Genomic DNA, 16,515 nt, shown 5'->3' on the forward strand with positions numbered 1-16,515 from the left:
TAAATCAAGAGGTGACACCTGTCTCTCCACCCCTTGACTCTGGGCTGGCCTCCTGACTTGCTTTGGCTGATAGAATGCAGACGAAGTGACACTGTGCAACCTCAGAGACTAGGTCTTCAGAGGTATTGAAGATTTCATTTTCAACGTCTTGGAGCAGACAGAGACCATGTGGAGAGAGAAGCCCCACCAGCAGCCCAAACAAGGTCCCAGGATGTGAATGAGGCCACCTTTGACTCCAGCCTCAGTATCTCCACCAGCAGTCTGACCTGGGGAGACCAGCAGAAACTTGGGAAACAATACCTTGTTGTTTTAAGCCACTAAAGTTTAGGGACATTTGTTATGCACAAAAGATAACAAATATAACTCGTATCCTAAATGGTGGCAGAATGGAGTCCTTTCCTATAAAAATAGACCTCATTCCTAAAAACAAATGAGACATTTCCTCACTTTCCGGAATGGTACGGTAGAGGTTTCACCAAGAAAGAAAGAAAGAAAGAAAGAGAGAGAGAGAGAGAGAGAGAGAGAGAGAGAGAGAGAGAGAGAAGGAGGGAAGGAAGGAAGGAAAGAAAGAAAGGAAGAAAGAAAGAGAAAGAAAACAGGGTTGTTCAGGAAAGTCTGTGTTTAGGTTTGAAAGCCAAAATATAATAATGTTTATCAATTTTTTTAAAAATTAAGTTTTATTATTCAGACTAAGAGCTCGTTAGGGAGAAAAAAAGAAATTGATAAACGCGTTCCATGATTCCCTCTCATTTGTCCTGGTCAGTGCTTTGTTGGCTTCCGAAGGAGTTGGAACCTGCCCTCCTAGCACCTGACGCTGAATTAGCAAAATTGTGCTCTCTTTTTCTGCCCTCTTTCCTTGCTGGTACCTCCTTCACAGCAGCTCTCACCGCACTAGATACACTGTATCTCTCCCCCTGATATCATGACCTTTCTCACTTGCAGGCATTTGAATTAAATTTTATTTATTTATTTATTTATGGCTGTGTTGGGTCTTCGTTTCTGTGCGTGGGCTTTCTCTAGTTGTGACGAGCGGGGTCCACTCTTCATTGCGGTGCGCGGGCCTCTCTCTGTCGCGGCCTCTCTTGTTGCGGAGCACAAGCTCCAGACGCGCAGGCTCAGTAGTTGTGGCTCACGAGCCTAGTTGCTGTGCGGCATGTGGGATCTTCCTAGACCAGGGCTCGAACCTGTGTCCCCTGCATTGGCAGGCAGATTCTCAACCACTGCGCCACCAGGGAAGCCCCAGGCATTTGAATTAAAATGCATCTTCCTATACCAGGTTCATGTGCCAGATGCACAAATGCTAAGATGCGGAGGCTTGCAGCACAGAAAGTGTTTATTCACGAGACAGCCACGCGAGGAGATGGGAGAACAAGTCTCAAATCTGCCTCCCCAAAGGCGAAGGGCTTGAGATTTTTACGGGATAAAGAATCAGAGTGGCCTGAGGTGTGGGGAAAGAGGATCAAGGCCAAGAAAAAGGTGAAGTAATAGGTGTTCTATGAAGGTGTATCTGAATTACATGCTTCTATGGGATGCATGTTCAGAAAATGGCAGTGTTATCCTGATCGAATTTGGAGAACTGTCCAATTTCTGAAAAACAACTTAAGCAACCATTACCGTAGCGACCCCATAGGTCAGAGGTGTCATCTACTTGTGATATATTGTCTAAGCTACATGAAGCTTGGGGGGAATGTGGTTTGCAAGAACAATTAAAGCGAGCTAAGTCGGTGAAGACAGGTTACAGAATATTACTCATTAAGCAAGTTATAGTATAAGGGATATAAGTGAAGACTCCTGCCCTCAGTTTCAGGATTTCAGGAAGGGCCTCTTTGCTCTTTCACTGAAAAAGAAACACATGATGACAATACTCCTTTCATGGGGTTCTCTTGAAATTAAGGAATTTGATAACAGGATTTATTCCCTTTTTCACCAGAATACTGGGCAACAAATACCTAGAGAAAAAGATCCAGGTACGGAATTACTGTTTATCCTTTTTTATATTTGTCTCTTTACATATTTTAAATTATTTTAAATGTACATACTGTAAAATACACATTTGATTTTGGTACACAGCTCTGTGCTTTTTTTTTTTTTTTTTTTTTTTTTTTGCTGTACGCGGGCCTCTCACTGTTGTGGTCTCTCCCGTTGCGGAGCACAGGCTCCGGACGTGCAGGCTCAGCGGCCATGGCTCACAGGCCCAGCCGCTCCGTGGCATGTGGGATCTTCCCGGACTGGGGCACAAACCCATGTCCCCTACACTGGCAGGCAGACTGTCAACCACTGCGCCACCAGGGAAGCCCCTAGCTCTGTGCATTTTAACATACGTGTAGATATGTGTATCCACTACAATCAGGATAAAGAACAATTCCAACACCCCAGAAAATTCTCTTGCATGCTCTTTTGTTGTCAACCCCTCTCCCAATCCCCAGCCCCTGGCAACCACTGGCCTGTTCTCCCTTCCTACAGTTTTGCCTTTCCAGAATGCTGTATAATGGAATCATGTACTATGTAACTTTTTGAAACTGGCTTCTTTCACTCACCCATTCATGTTTTTGAGTGTGCAATATTGTAATTTATATATATTTGGTCACTCAGGTGACCAAATATAAATTTCTCATGTATATATTTGGGCTTCCTCCATAGTTCCTCGCTTACAGCTCCCAAGATCCTTAGAATTTCCTGAGTCATGAAAGCAAGGGGGAAAAAAAAAGAGCAAGGGAATAATAATTGGTCTCTTATCCTCAGTTCCTGAAATTCTTCAGGGAAGGTGACTTTTGAGTCCCACCCAAGACTGGGGCCTTGATACCAGGAGAATCAATTAGGGGATTAGAGGGTTGGAACTTTCATCACCACCACCCCCCAACCTCCAGGGAGGGGAGAAGGGGCTGGAGGGTCAACCATTAGCCAACAGCCAATGGTTTAATCAATCATGCCTATGTAATGAAGCCTCCATAAAACCCCAAAGGGACAGGATTCAGAGAGCTTTTGGGTTGGTGAACACGTGGAGGTTGGGGAGAGGGCCTGGAGCATGGAAGCTCCATGCCTTTCCCCATGCCTTGCCCTATGTATCTCTCCATCTGACTGTTGATTCCTAACAAGCCAGTAATCTTGTGAGTAAGTGGGTTTTCCTGAGTTTTGTGAGCTGCTCTAGCAAATTAATGGAACCCAAGGAGGGGGTCATGGGAACCCCTGATTTATAGCCAGTTGTTCAGAAGTACAGGACGCAACCCGGACTTGGGGTTGGCATCCTGAATTGGAGGGGGTCGTTGGAACCTCCAATCTGTAGCCAGTTGGTCAGAAGCACAGGCTTCCACTGGCGTCAGAAGTGGAGAGTGGTCGTGTGAGATTGAGCCCTTTACCTGTGGAATCTGGTTCCATCTCCAGGTAGATTTAGTTGAATTATTGGACACCCTACTGGCACCCAAGAATTGCTTGTTGATATGGGGGAGCATCCATACACAGACGCACACCACACACACACTGGAATTGGGTCCAGGAACCCTTTGCAAGGTGTATAAATAATTTGTTCCTTTTTCTATGTGAGTAGTATTCCATTGTATAAACGTACCATTGTTTGTTTATCTGTTCACTCACTGAAAGATATTTGGGGGACTTCCCTGGTGGTCCAATGGTTAAGAATTCGCCTTCCAATGCAGGGGATGCGGGTTTGATCCCTGGTCAGGGAGCTAAGATCCCACATGCAGTGGGGCAACTAAGCCTGCATGCCACATCTACTGAGCCTGCGCACCACAACTAGAGAGAAGCCCGCGCACCGCGATGAAAGATCCCATGTGCCGCAACTAAGACCCAATGCAGACAAAAAATAAAAATAAAAATAAAAATAAATAAAATAAAATAAAAAGATATTTGGGTTGTTACCAGTTTGGGGCAATTATAAGTAGAGCTGCTATAAATGACTCTTTATTTAAATTCATTAACTGTAATGTTATTTATTTCAAAACTACTTTATCAGCAGAAATATTAAACTGTAGTTTATGACACTTTAATTTTATTTAAAGTGTTTATTCTAGTAATTGGGGGGTAAATTAACATTTATCTTGTATTCACTTTTATTACATAAATATAGATTATTAAATAAGTACCATGACTTTTCCCCACAAATCATGACAAGGCAAAGATCAAGTCCATATAATGGATACAAATAAAGTAAAATGGTGGTTTGGAGCAGGGCAGTTTTACACATGATCTGAAGATGGAGAGATAGAAGTTAAAATTTTTAAAAATTTGATGCACTTCGGTTGGACCTTAGAAAGTATTCAATATATTGGCAGCCAGAAATGGATAAGGAAAGGCATGGATTTGTGGATAAGTTTTTGGCATCCTTGAGGGTAGTTTTGGGTGCAGAAAGAACTGTGTGGATGTTTATTTTTGCTTTACATTTTAATTTCCCATATATGAAAGTTACAAATCCTAAATCCTTATTCTCTTATTAGTTATTAAAGTTTAGGTTACAGATCTCATTCTTCTTAGTATACATCTAGTAAACCTGAGGCATCAGTTGAAAGAGGTTTTTGGATTTACTAAGTTAATGAACCATCTTCAACTCTTTTAAACTACATTTATACATATAATGTAATTGATTTCCCTTTAAAGTATTTTTGTTGCCCAAATTAACAACAAAAAATATTCCTGAATACTACGTAATTATAGGAAATCGAATAAATTAATTTACAAAGAAGCAAAGCTTAAGTTCTCTTAATCCTTTCAGTATGGTGAATCAACCTAGTAAGACTCCATCCTTGAATCACAAATCTAAATTAACTATTTAGTTACACATTTTAAATTGGTGATAAATGGCTGACCTTTTAATTGGTCAAATTCTATTAAATATTCCAAGAACATAAAATACCAAATATGCACAAATCCTACCTGACAAATTTCATGTTAATACTATGGCTTTGACTTTCATAAAGTTTTGATATTTAATTCTAAATCTTCCCCTATTAAAAGGTATTTACCCAGAGGAAAGGATGGTTACCATTCCAGGTAACTGAGGCTACTCAGGCCAGGGGCTTCAGACAAACGTGAGTCCTGATGCTGCAGACATTTAGAATGGAATAGAAATCTCTGCCTGACAGTCATGCACAGCCCTTTCCACAACTGTTTTGTGATAATTCAATACAATTGACCCTTGAACAACATGGGGGTTGGGGGTGCCAGCCCTACTCCCACCCCACCCCGCTGTCAAAAGTCTGCAAATTGATAAATGACTCAACCAAGGGCAGGAAGCTGAAACAGTTTGGGTAGGATCAGGACTCAAGCCCTAGTTCTTTTGATACATACTGTGGTCTCTAATCAAACACAAACTTCCCCATACTTCACTGTACCACGTGGAACAAGATTTTTAGTAAAGGAGCCAAGTGATCAAACTTAACGTGACTCACAGTGGGACACCTAACGTTATGTTCCTCCTGATGTCCTAGAACATGAAGTTCTTCAAACAACCTATGAAGACTCTTGCCAAAAATGTTTAACCTGAACAACATCAACCCTTTAAACTTACCTTCCAGTTCACAGGAATACAGGGGAGAGTAGTTAAATGGACACTGTATTAGTTAGTTATTGCTGAGTAACTAATTACCCCAGACCTAAGCTACTTAAACAACAATGAACAGTATCTCACACAGTGGTCCAAGAGAAGGCAAGGAGAAAGCCCCAATGCCTCATATGAACTAGTCTCAGAAGGCACAAGCTGTCACTTCTGCCATATTCCATTTATTAAAAGTGAGTCAATAAGGACAGCCCACACTCAAGGGGAAGTTCCATCTTTTGAATGGGGAGAATCAAATAATTTGTCAACATATTTTAAAATCACCACAGGGGTTATTTTAGTTTAAAAAAGATAAAGAAACCAGAAGAAATGTGTGAATGCTGCTTGGATCCTGGATTTTTTAAAAAGTCATAAAAGTCATTTTGAGGACAATCATGCTTAGTGAAACAAGTCAGACGGAAAAAGATAAATACTGCATGCTATCACTTATATGTGGAATCTAAAAAAATAAAACAAACTAGTGAATATAACAAAAAAGAGGGCTTCCCTGGTGGCACAGTGGTTGAGAGTCTGCCTGCCAATGCAGGGGACACGGGTTCGTGCCCCGGTCCGGGAAGATGCCACATGCCGCAGAGTGGCTGGGCCCATGAGCCATGGCTGCTGAGCCTGCGCATCCGGAGCCTGTGCTCCGCAACGGGAGAGGCCACAACAGTGAGAGGCCCGTGTACCACAAAAAAAGAAAGAAAGAAAGAAAGAAAGAAACAGACTCGCAGATATAGAGAACAAACTAGTGGTTACCAGTGGGGAGAGAGAAGGGGGAGGGGCAAGATAGAGGAAGGGGATTAAGAGGTAAAAACTACTACGTATAAAATAAATAAGCTACAAGGATACACTGTACAGCACAGGGAATATAACCAGTGTTTTATAATAAGTATAAATGGAGTATAATCTTGAAAAATTGTCAGTCAGTATGTTGTACACCTGAAACTTAAGTAATATTGTAAATCAACTTTACCTCAATTAAAAAAAAGTAAGACACAATGATATGTTGTCTACAAAAGTCTCACTTTAGATATAAAAACACGAAGATGGTTGAAAGTAATGGGAAGGAATATATGCACCTTGCTCACATAAGCTTAAAAAACTGGTATTACTATATTAATATTACTCAAGTAGACTTCAAGACAAAGAGTTTTGTCTGAGATAAAGAGAACTATTTTATTATGATCAAAAGATTGTCAATAGAAAAACATAAAAATCCTAAGTGTGTGTGCATCTAATAAAAAGAGCTTCAAATACACGAAGTAAACATTGACAGTATTGAAAGGAGAAATAAACAAATCCACAGTGAGATTGAGACAAACATCCCTCTCTCAGTATGCTTATCTGCTGAAAAAAATAGTAAACAAAAATTAGTAAATGTATAGAAGATTTCAATAGCATTATTGACCAGTTTGATCTAAGAAACATTTATAGACTGCAGAAAGAAAAAGAAAAAAGCCATAAAAGTCATTTTGAGAACAACTGGAAAACTTGAATATGAAACAAATATTAGATGAATTAAGGAATTATTAATAATTTTCATAGATATGACAGTGGCATTGTGGTGACGTGGAAGAAGATTTTTGTTCTTAGAGAAGCACACAGAAGTATTTAGCAATGAAATGTCATGAAGTCTGCAACCTGATTTTAAACAGATCAGAAAAAAAGGAGAGATAAAGCAAATGAGACAAGGTATTAACACTTGAATCTCAGTAGAGTACAAATTATTCATTGTACTGATTTTTGACTTTTTCATACTTTCAAAAATTTTCAAAATAAAAATAGGTAAATATATTAGGATAGTTTGGTGTCAAATTAGGGGTGAGTTTCTCAAATTCAAGACTGAGGAATTAGGTTGTCATCCTTGGTTTGCCAGAAGGAAAAGGAGACCCTCTGCTTTTAGTAAATGCTCTTCTTTTGTCTAATATTCCTGGCAAGTGGGTACCACATTAGCTTCAAAGAACTCTCCTCCTGTAAGAGACACAGGAAGAAATCCCTGTGGATTTCTATATGGGGCTCCGTCTGCAAAACCAGGCAACAAAACCACTTTGAAGACATTAAAGACACACAGGAGAAGCAAAGCCAAGCAGAAATTGATGTCAAGGAGAAAAGCCGGTGTACTTTACAAAAAGCAGAAGTTCCAGGGCCTTCCATGAAAGTCTGAGAAGGAAGAGTGGAGGAGGTAAGGAGGTGGGGAAGGAGAGCCCCCTCAAACTTCCAGCCCAGGATATCAAAGAAAATCACCAAGAAGCCTCTGTTAGACACTGAGAGACTCTGGAAGAAAAGAAGGAGAGAATTGAGTTTGAGGTCAACAAACGAAGGTCTCAGGTTTATGCCTCTGTAGGCAGATAGGATGGGCGTCCCCGGAAGAAGAGAACCAGACATACTTTCTAACACAGGGGTCCCCAACCCCTGGGCTATGGACGGGTACCAGTCTGCACAGCAGGAGGTGAGTGGCAGGCGAGTGAGCAAAACTTCATCTGTATTTACAGCCGCTCCCCATTGCTCGCATTACCGCCTGAGCTCCGCCTCCTGTCAGATCAGTGGTGGCATTAGATTCTCAAAGGAGCGTGAACGCTACTGTGAACTGTGCATGTCAGGGATCTAGGTTGCTCGCTCCTTATGAGAATCTAATGCCTGATGATCTGAGGTGGAGCTGAGGCGGTGACTCCAGCGCTGGGGAGCGGCTGCAAATACAGATTCTCATTAGCAGAGCGGTTTGACTGCACAGAGACCATAATAAATCAATTGCTTGCAGACTCATATCAAAACGCTATCAGTGAGCAGCAAGTGAAAACAACCTCGGGGCTCCCACTGATTCTGCATTATGGTGAGTTGTATAATTATTTCACTACATATTACAATGTAATAATAATAGAAATAAAGTGCACAATAAATGTAATGCACTTGAATCATCCCAAAACCATCCCCCCACCCCAGTCCGTGGAAAAATTGTCTTCCACGAAACCAGTCCCTGGTGCCAAAAAGGTTGAGGAGGCCATTTTGGCCTAAGCCATTTTGTGATCTAAGCCTGTCTACGATGCCTGCCTTTGACCAGGCCAAGGAAATAACTTAATCGTATCAGAGACAATAAATCAGTTATAAGGACTCCCAGTTCTGTTTGAAGGTAAGGATTAGCCTGAAGCTCACTCTTGAGCCATCTTGCAGGATCCAAACCCCCTTGAGCACTCAACCACCAGACTAACTGGAACCTAGGAAATGATGATGCTGACCTCTGCTGACCCTCGAGACTTCAATCAACTAGAACCTGGACTCTGTCAATCTTTTCCCCAATTCTAGGCTGAATTCTCCTCTGCCCAAGCTCCCTTGTGAATATGCATATACCCTTGGCTTAAAACTTCCTCAGTTTTGTTCTTGGGGAGACACTGCATTGGGAAATATCCTTGGTGTTTTCCTTACTTGATGCAAGTAATAAATCCTATGTTTCTGTGTTCTTTGGCTTGGTTGTCTTTTGTGGCTTGGCATTCTCCAAGAGGCGAACCAAGTTTTCGGGTAACATCTTCAAAAGAAGCCTACATCCCCTACTTTAGAATACTCAAAGGGAATCCTACATATAGAATTTGAGGTTAATAGTAAAATAAGTTAATAAAATAGTATTTCAACATCCCATAATGATTGAATAACTCTTATTGACACCAAAACATTTCATCCATTTAATAACATGTGGTATTATTTTTAGCAACTAGATATTGATCTAAAAATCACATTTTATTGAAGTACATTAGAAGCAAGTAGATAAAGTCAGAACGTGGGACCGTCTACAGCAGCGGTCCCCAACTTTTTTGGCACCAGGGACCGGTTTCGTGGAGGACAATTTTTCCATAGATGGGGGGGAGGGGGGATAGTTCAGGCAGTAATACAAGCCATGGGGGGATGGTTCAGGCTGTAATGTGAGCAATGGGGAGCGATGGGGAGCAGCAGATGAAGCTTTGCTTGCTCACCGCTGCTCACCTCCTGCTGTGTGGCCACGGACCAGTGCCGGTCTGCAGCCCAGGGGTTGGGGACCCCTGTTCTACAGGATAACAACCCACTGGGGAGACTATTCTAGATAAAAGAATGTTATGAAAAAAGGAAATCTCAAAACTTGGAAATAGAAAAGTGATGATTTAGTGTCCTGTTTTTTCAATGTCACGCTGGGGCATTGCCTAACATGCTAGGGTCGTGCACCTTCATTTCAGGCTATTTAAGATTAATGAAGGTATTTCACAGTTCTATGAGTAAAGATGATAACATCTATAAAACAGAGTGATGCAGATGATTCTTTTCTGATAGCAACTGGGATTAATTTTGTCTGGTAGAGATGCAAATGATTTCTATTTGGTAGCAAAGATCATCAAAAAGATTTTGATTTTAATTTTTATTTTCTTGAAGGTTGTTAACCAGTTTTACAAAAAAACTCTAACTTAGCAATCATTTTCTGATGCCTCAGTTTCTCAAAGTTTCTTTCAACCAACTTAATCATCTTGCTGCTTCCCTTATTACTGAGTTAATTAAATATTTAATACCTAGTTCCTTTATGTTTATAGGAGACTCAGGTTTTGCCTTTTTAAAAATTCTACATTGAAAAGAGACTTGAAAAACATAACACTAAATGCAATAGGGGGACCTTGTTTAGATCCTGTTCTCTAACAAACCAGTTGTAAAGACATTTTTAGGGAGATGGAGGACATTTACAAGATGGTCTAAGCATTAGATGATATTAACGAATAAGTGATAATTTTGTTAGGTGTAAAGATGGCATTGTGGTATGAAGGAAAAGATCATATCTATATATATATATTTAAGTGTATGAGTTATCTAGTGCTGTGTAACAAATTACCCCAAATTATGCTATTTTAAAATGTAGGTTTTATTATTATTTATGTATGGCAAGGCCAATAGATCAGAATATGAGTGCCACTGAAAATATAGTTTTCTATACTCCTACATCCCAAGAGAAGGGAGCACACCACACCACACCACAGGTGAGCTACATGGGGAAGCACCTGGGTCAGTCTGGAGGCAGAGGGACTGAGGGGAACATGTGGGCATGAGACTTTGTTGTGGTTTCTATGGGAAGGAACAGGCAAGGCAGGGAAAGTGGGCTTAGGATTGCCTAGTCTGAAAAATTTCAGTGGGCTTTGGGGCATGGGGGCTATCTCTAGTTGTCTGGTCCCTGGCTATGTGGTCACTGGTGCAGGTAGATAGTGGCCCAGAGTGTGAGAGCCTGACGGAGGAGGTGGTTGGGGTGTGGGCTCTGGATTAACTGGTTTGCTTATGAAAGCTATGTTCTCTTTTTTAATTTTTAATGTTTTATACAATTTTTAAAGGTTAAACTCCATTTACAGTTATTACAAAATACTATATTCCCTATGTTGCACAATACATCCTTGTAGCCTGTTTTACACCTAATAGTTTGCATCTCCCACTCCTCCATTCCTATATTGCCCCTCCTCCCCTCCCTACTGGTAACCACTAGTTTGTTCTCTATATCTGTGAGTCTGCTTCCTTTTATTATATTCACTCATTTGTTGTATTTTTTAGATTCCACGTGTAAATAATATCATATAGTATTTGTCTCCCTCTGTCTGACTTATTTGATTTAGCACAATGCCCTCCAAATCCATCCATGTTGCTGCAAATGGCAAAATTTTATGGCTGAGTAGTATTCCATTGTATGTATACCACATCTTCTTTATCCATTTATCTGTTGAGGGATACTTAGTTTGCTTCCATATCTTGGCAATTGTAAATAATGCTGCTATGAACACTGGAGTGCATGTATCTATTTGAATTAGTGTTTTTGCTTTTTTTGGATGTATATCCAGGTGTGGAATTGCTGGGTCATATGGTTCATATGGTAACTCTATTTTTAGTTTTTTCAGAAACTCCATGCTGTTTTTCACAGTGGCTGCACCAATTTACATTCCCATCAACAGTGTGCAAGGGTTCCCTTTTCTCCCTGTCTTTGCTGATATTTGTTATTTGTGATCTTTTTTGATGGTATCTGTTCTGACAGGTGTCAGGTGATATCTCATTGTGGTTTTGATTTGCATTTCCCTGGTGATTAGCAATGTTGAGCATCTTTTCATGTGTGCCTGTGAAAGGCATGTTCTATCCCTGGGAATTGGCTAGCCCTGGGAGGGACAGTCTTTCCAGGCCCCAGAGATAAAAACATCAGAAACACATGGTTAATACACATAGCGACTTTAAAAAATTTAGTATTTCATACAGTTTCCGAGAGTCAGGAATCTGGGAGTGGCTTTGCTGGGTGGCTCTGGCTCACTCAGGGTCTCTCAGGAGGTTACCATCCAGTTGCTGGCCAGACCGCGGTCATCTGAAACTTGACTGGGGCCAGAGGCTCTGCGTCCCAGATGGCCCAGGCATCTTGTTTTCTCTCTGTTGGAAGAGAGTTCCTTGCTGACTTTGGCCAGCGGCCTCAGCTCCTCACCAAGTGGGCCTCTTCAGAGGGTGGCTGGCTTCTCCCAGAGCAAGTGATCTGACAGTGAGTGAGAGAGTTAAGCCACACTTACAAAAATAAATAAGTATCAGAAATGACATAGCATCACTTCTGCCGTATGCTATTGGTCAGACAGACAAACGATGGTCCATTGTGGGGGAAAGGGCTGCACAGAGTATGAATAGCAGGAGGCGGGGTTCACGTGGGCCAATTTGCAGACCACCACGGTCCACCAAAAATTCATATCCTTCCTACATGCAGAAGACAGTCAACCCCTTCCAGAGTCCCCAGAAATCTCATCCTCTTAGAGCATCTGCTCAATGCCCAGAACCTCATAATGTAAATCAGGTCTGGGTGTTATTATAGTTCCTTAAATCCAGTTTCTCCAGTACAGTTCTTGACAAGTTATCTGCTGCACCCCACCCCCTCTGTATTAGTCAGCTCAGGCTGCTATAACAAAATACCACAGACTGGGGGGGGGGGCGGCTTAAACAACAGACATTTATTTCTCCCATTTCTGGAGGCTGGAATTCCAAGACCAGGGTACCCGCATGGTTGAGTTCTGGTGAGGACTCTCTTCCTGGCTTGGAGCTGGCTGACTTCTTTTTTTTTTTTTTGGCTGACTTCTTACTGTATCCTCACATGGAAGAGAGAGAGACAGAACTAGCTCTCTGGTCTCTTTACAAGGGCACTAATCCCATCATGAGGACCCCACCCCCATGGCCTCATCTAAACCTAATTACCTCCAAAATCTCCACCTCCAAATACCATCATATTGGCGGTTGGGTCTTCAACATGAACTTTAAGGGGACACGAATATTCAGTTCGTAAACCCTCTCCTACTGAACATACAAGGGGACAGACAGAATAACCACTCTAGAAACTCTTGCTCAAAACGGGAGAAGATGAGAGCATGAAGAAGTTGCTGGCCCATATAGATTCCAAGCCAAGCACACATCCTAAGTTCCTTAATTATGTCTCAAGTCTTGGGAACCATACTCCAAGGCTTGGGACTGGGCTCTTGGTTTTTCCCTGTGAGTCATGCTTCCTTTTTCGTGAGGAAAGGTATCGTGCTATAACAGGAAAGGTGTCACGTGTTCGCAGCTGAGTAATAGTCTCAGCCTGCTTCCTGCCAGTAGAACTTTGAGGGTCCAAAGACCTCTTTGTATTTTGTACTGGTTCTGTCCCTTTCGGTCCAAGTTGGTAATGATCCTGTACATAGAATTCTCAGAAAAACTTTATGGATTTCCTGCGAAGCTCCATGGGATCTACTCCATTAGGCAAAGTCAACACCCCTAAATCTCTTTGAGATGAGACCTTCTCCACATAGATAGGGCTTCTGCAGAGAGCTGAGGGGCAATGATCCAAAGCTTCTAGGAGCACTGTTTTTTTTTTTTTTGGCCGCACCGCTGGCATGCAGGATCTTAGTTCCCTGACCAGGGATCGAACCCATGCCCCCTGCAGTGGAAGCGTGGAGTCCTTAACCACTGGACCTCCAGGGAAGCCCTGAGGAGCACTATCCTTTGATTGAGAGGGTCTGTGAGTGTCTTAGTCCATTGGGGCTGCTGTAACAAAACACCACAGACCGGGTAATTTATAAACAACAGAAATCTATTTCTCACAGTTCTGGAGGCTGGAATTCTGAGACCAGGGTGCCAGCATAGTTGGGTTCTGGTGAGGGACCTCCTCCAGGTTGCCGACTTCTTGTGACCTCACATGTGAGGTACACCTTTAATCTCACAAGCATTCGGGCCACAGCAGTGAGGCACACTTTACTCTCCTTAGAGGGCCTTTTGTCTGACAAAAGTACTATGGGGTATGGCTTTATATCTTTCTGAAATCTTTTTAAAATTATTTACAGGCACAGCCTAGGGTCTATCTCTGGACCACAGGTTTTCTGGCAGGGCCCTGAATTTGGACTTTTGCTTGGAAGCCATTCCTTGATTCTAGCATAATTTGTCATCTGGCCTGGCTGAAAAGCTTCCAGTCCCAGCTCTTTTCTGCTTAACGACCCTTCCGTTCATTTCTCTCTCTCCTCTGGCATCTTACTATAAGCAACTAGCAGAAAGCAGGCAGCACGGGCAACGCTTTGGCTCCAAATCTCCTTGACTAGATCATAAGTTCATTGGGTGCATTTTCCCCTGTCCACATGACCGCAGGCAACAGCATCACAAGGATCCTTTCCTCCAGTTCCTGACAGCATTTCCTTCACTTTCCTGCAAGCTCTGACCTGAATCTTTAACGACCTTGACTCGTTTATTCACAGCTTCTTGAAGGTGCTCCAGGCATTTACCAGTGCTCCCAACAAAGCCCACCGCCTGGTGCCAAAGCCACTGCCACATTTTGGGTTTCTGCCACAGTACCCCGCCTGCAAATGTATCCAAATGTGTTCTATCTGTACTACCAATTTAGCCCCAAATTTAGCAGCTTAAAGCAATAGAAATTATTATCTTGCACAGTTTCTGAGGGTCAGGAAGCTGGGACTGGCTTAGCCGGTGGTTCTGACGCAGGGCCTCTCAGGAGGCTCCCATCTAGATGTGGTGGGGTTTGCAGTCATCTGACACTTGACTGGGGCTTGAGGATCTGTGTCCATGAGGCTTTCTTTGCCACATGGCCGCTGACTTCCCCCAGAGCAAGTGAAGAGAGGGAGAGGGAGAGACAGAAGGCAAGGAGCAGCCACGTGTCTTTTGTAACTTAATTCCAGACGAGAGAGGCCATCACTACTTCTGTATTCTACTGGACCAACCCTGTACAGTGTGGGAGGACACTGTAGGAGGGTGTGAAATCCCAGATGCTGGGAGCATTTTGGGTCATCTTGGAGGCTGATAAACACACAGTTATTTAGGGGCGAAATGTCATGTTGTCTATAACCTATATACTTCAGCAAAAAAAAAAAAAAAAAAAAAAGAAATAAGTAAACGGCAAAAATAGTCACAATAATTATATCTAAATCAGGGGAATGTGGGACTTTACTGAGCTTTTCTTTCTACTTTTCTGCATATTTGTACAGTTTCATAGTAAAAAGTGAAAAAAAAGCTTATTTAGGCTTTCTGGCTTAATGGTTCAAGAATCATCTAGAAACCAGCTTTCTTTTCTACCCAGCCTTCCGACCTGCCTTCAGCAGCAATGCTTGCCCTGCACACAGGACTCAGTGCTTTCCCAGCTGGCTACCTGCAGCTGCATTCAAGGGGTGGGGCTGAGTCAGCAACACCGCCCCAGAAATGGGAACAGATGAACTACAATACACTCTCCCCCAGGTATTCCTGGGAGATGTTCTCAAACACACCAGCACTTCTTCTGATTTTGTTCCAAAATTTCTTTAGAGGAGCAGTTCCATGGAATACTTTTCCTGACCTTGCCTTCAAGGTCAGCATTCATCATGGGGTTTTAGCAGAGTCTGTGGTCTTGTTTAACTTTGCCCGGTTTGTTAATTCAGCTTGGGTTCACTCAGTTCCTGGAATTTAGTTCCTTATTTCATAATAATAAATAAAATAACTTTGGAGAGATAACCAGCTGTGTCTGCTGAGTCACAGCTCTTTATTAAGGAACGCTGTGAAATCCCAGTGTTCGCTTATGCTAAGAGTTTCTATAAGAATAGAGCTTTAAAAAAAATGTTTTTTAGAGTTAAATATTAACTTGTGATGAATTTTCCAGAGGAGTTTGGAACTAAAACTGGTGAAGGTGAAAAAAATGCCATTTGGGGTGTTGCAAGCCGTTTGTTCATTTTAAGATAGAAGCAAGAATTTATGTTTAGGGCCCACCCTCAATTGGTTCTGGGTGATAACACTTTGGTGACTTCTTTGACTTATTCAGAATTTTAAAAATTACCTACACATTATTTTGGAGAAATCCCAAGGCAGTGAAGTAATTCAGTTGCAGATGTTTCAAACTGGCATGTGAAAGGTTCTGTTTAATGGTAAACCAGTGTATCTCTAGCAGGATAACGCCTTTGCCTTGGGGAGGACTGGAAGGGTACCCAGCCATGGTGCGATGGTTTGTCGATGTGCCCACTGGGCTAAGCTGATCTATGTTTCCCAGGATTCCCTTTTCTTGTATGTTTCTAGTTTGATGGAGCTATAAGATTTATTTTATCCTGAGAGTTGCACCTGCCTTCCTCCAGCCAGGCTTTCCTTGCTGAACCTATAACATAAAATCATGGAAGGTTGACACTGACATGGCCTCTACAGATTATCTAGCTCAATTGGGTCCTAAAGCTGGTCCATCATAAGAGTCATCTGGGGAGGTTTTTTGAAATACGGTTTCCCCAGTGCCACCCTGTAAGATTCTGGTTCAGTAGGTCTGAGCCCAGGACATCTGAATTTTACAAGTTCCCTAGATGGTTTTGATGGTCAGCCAAGTGGGTTTGCTAGTCACTGTGATTCTCAAAGTATGGTCCTTGGACCAGGAGCACCAGCATCATCACCCAGAATCTTGTTGGACCCACAAATTCCTGAGGTCTCCCCTGGACCTCCTGAATCAGAGGCTCTGTTTGTGGCCCAGCACT

This window comes from Mesoplodon mirus (genome assembly GCF_964341445.2).
Source record: "Mesoplodon mirus genome assembly, chromosome: 5".
In the NCBI taxonomy this organism is placed as follows: Eukaryota; Metazoa; Chordata; class Mammalia; order Artiodactyla; family Ziphiidae; genus Mesoplodon; species Mesoplodon mirus.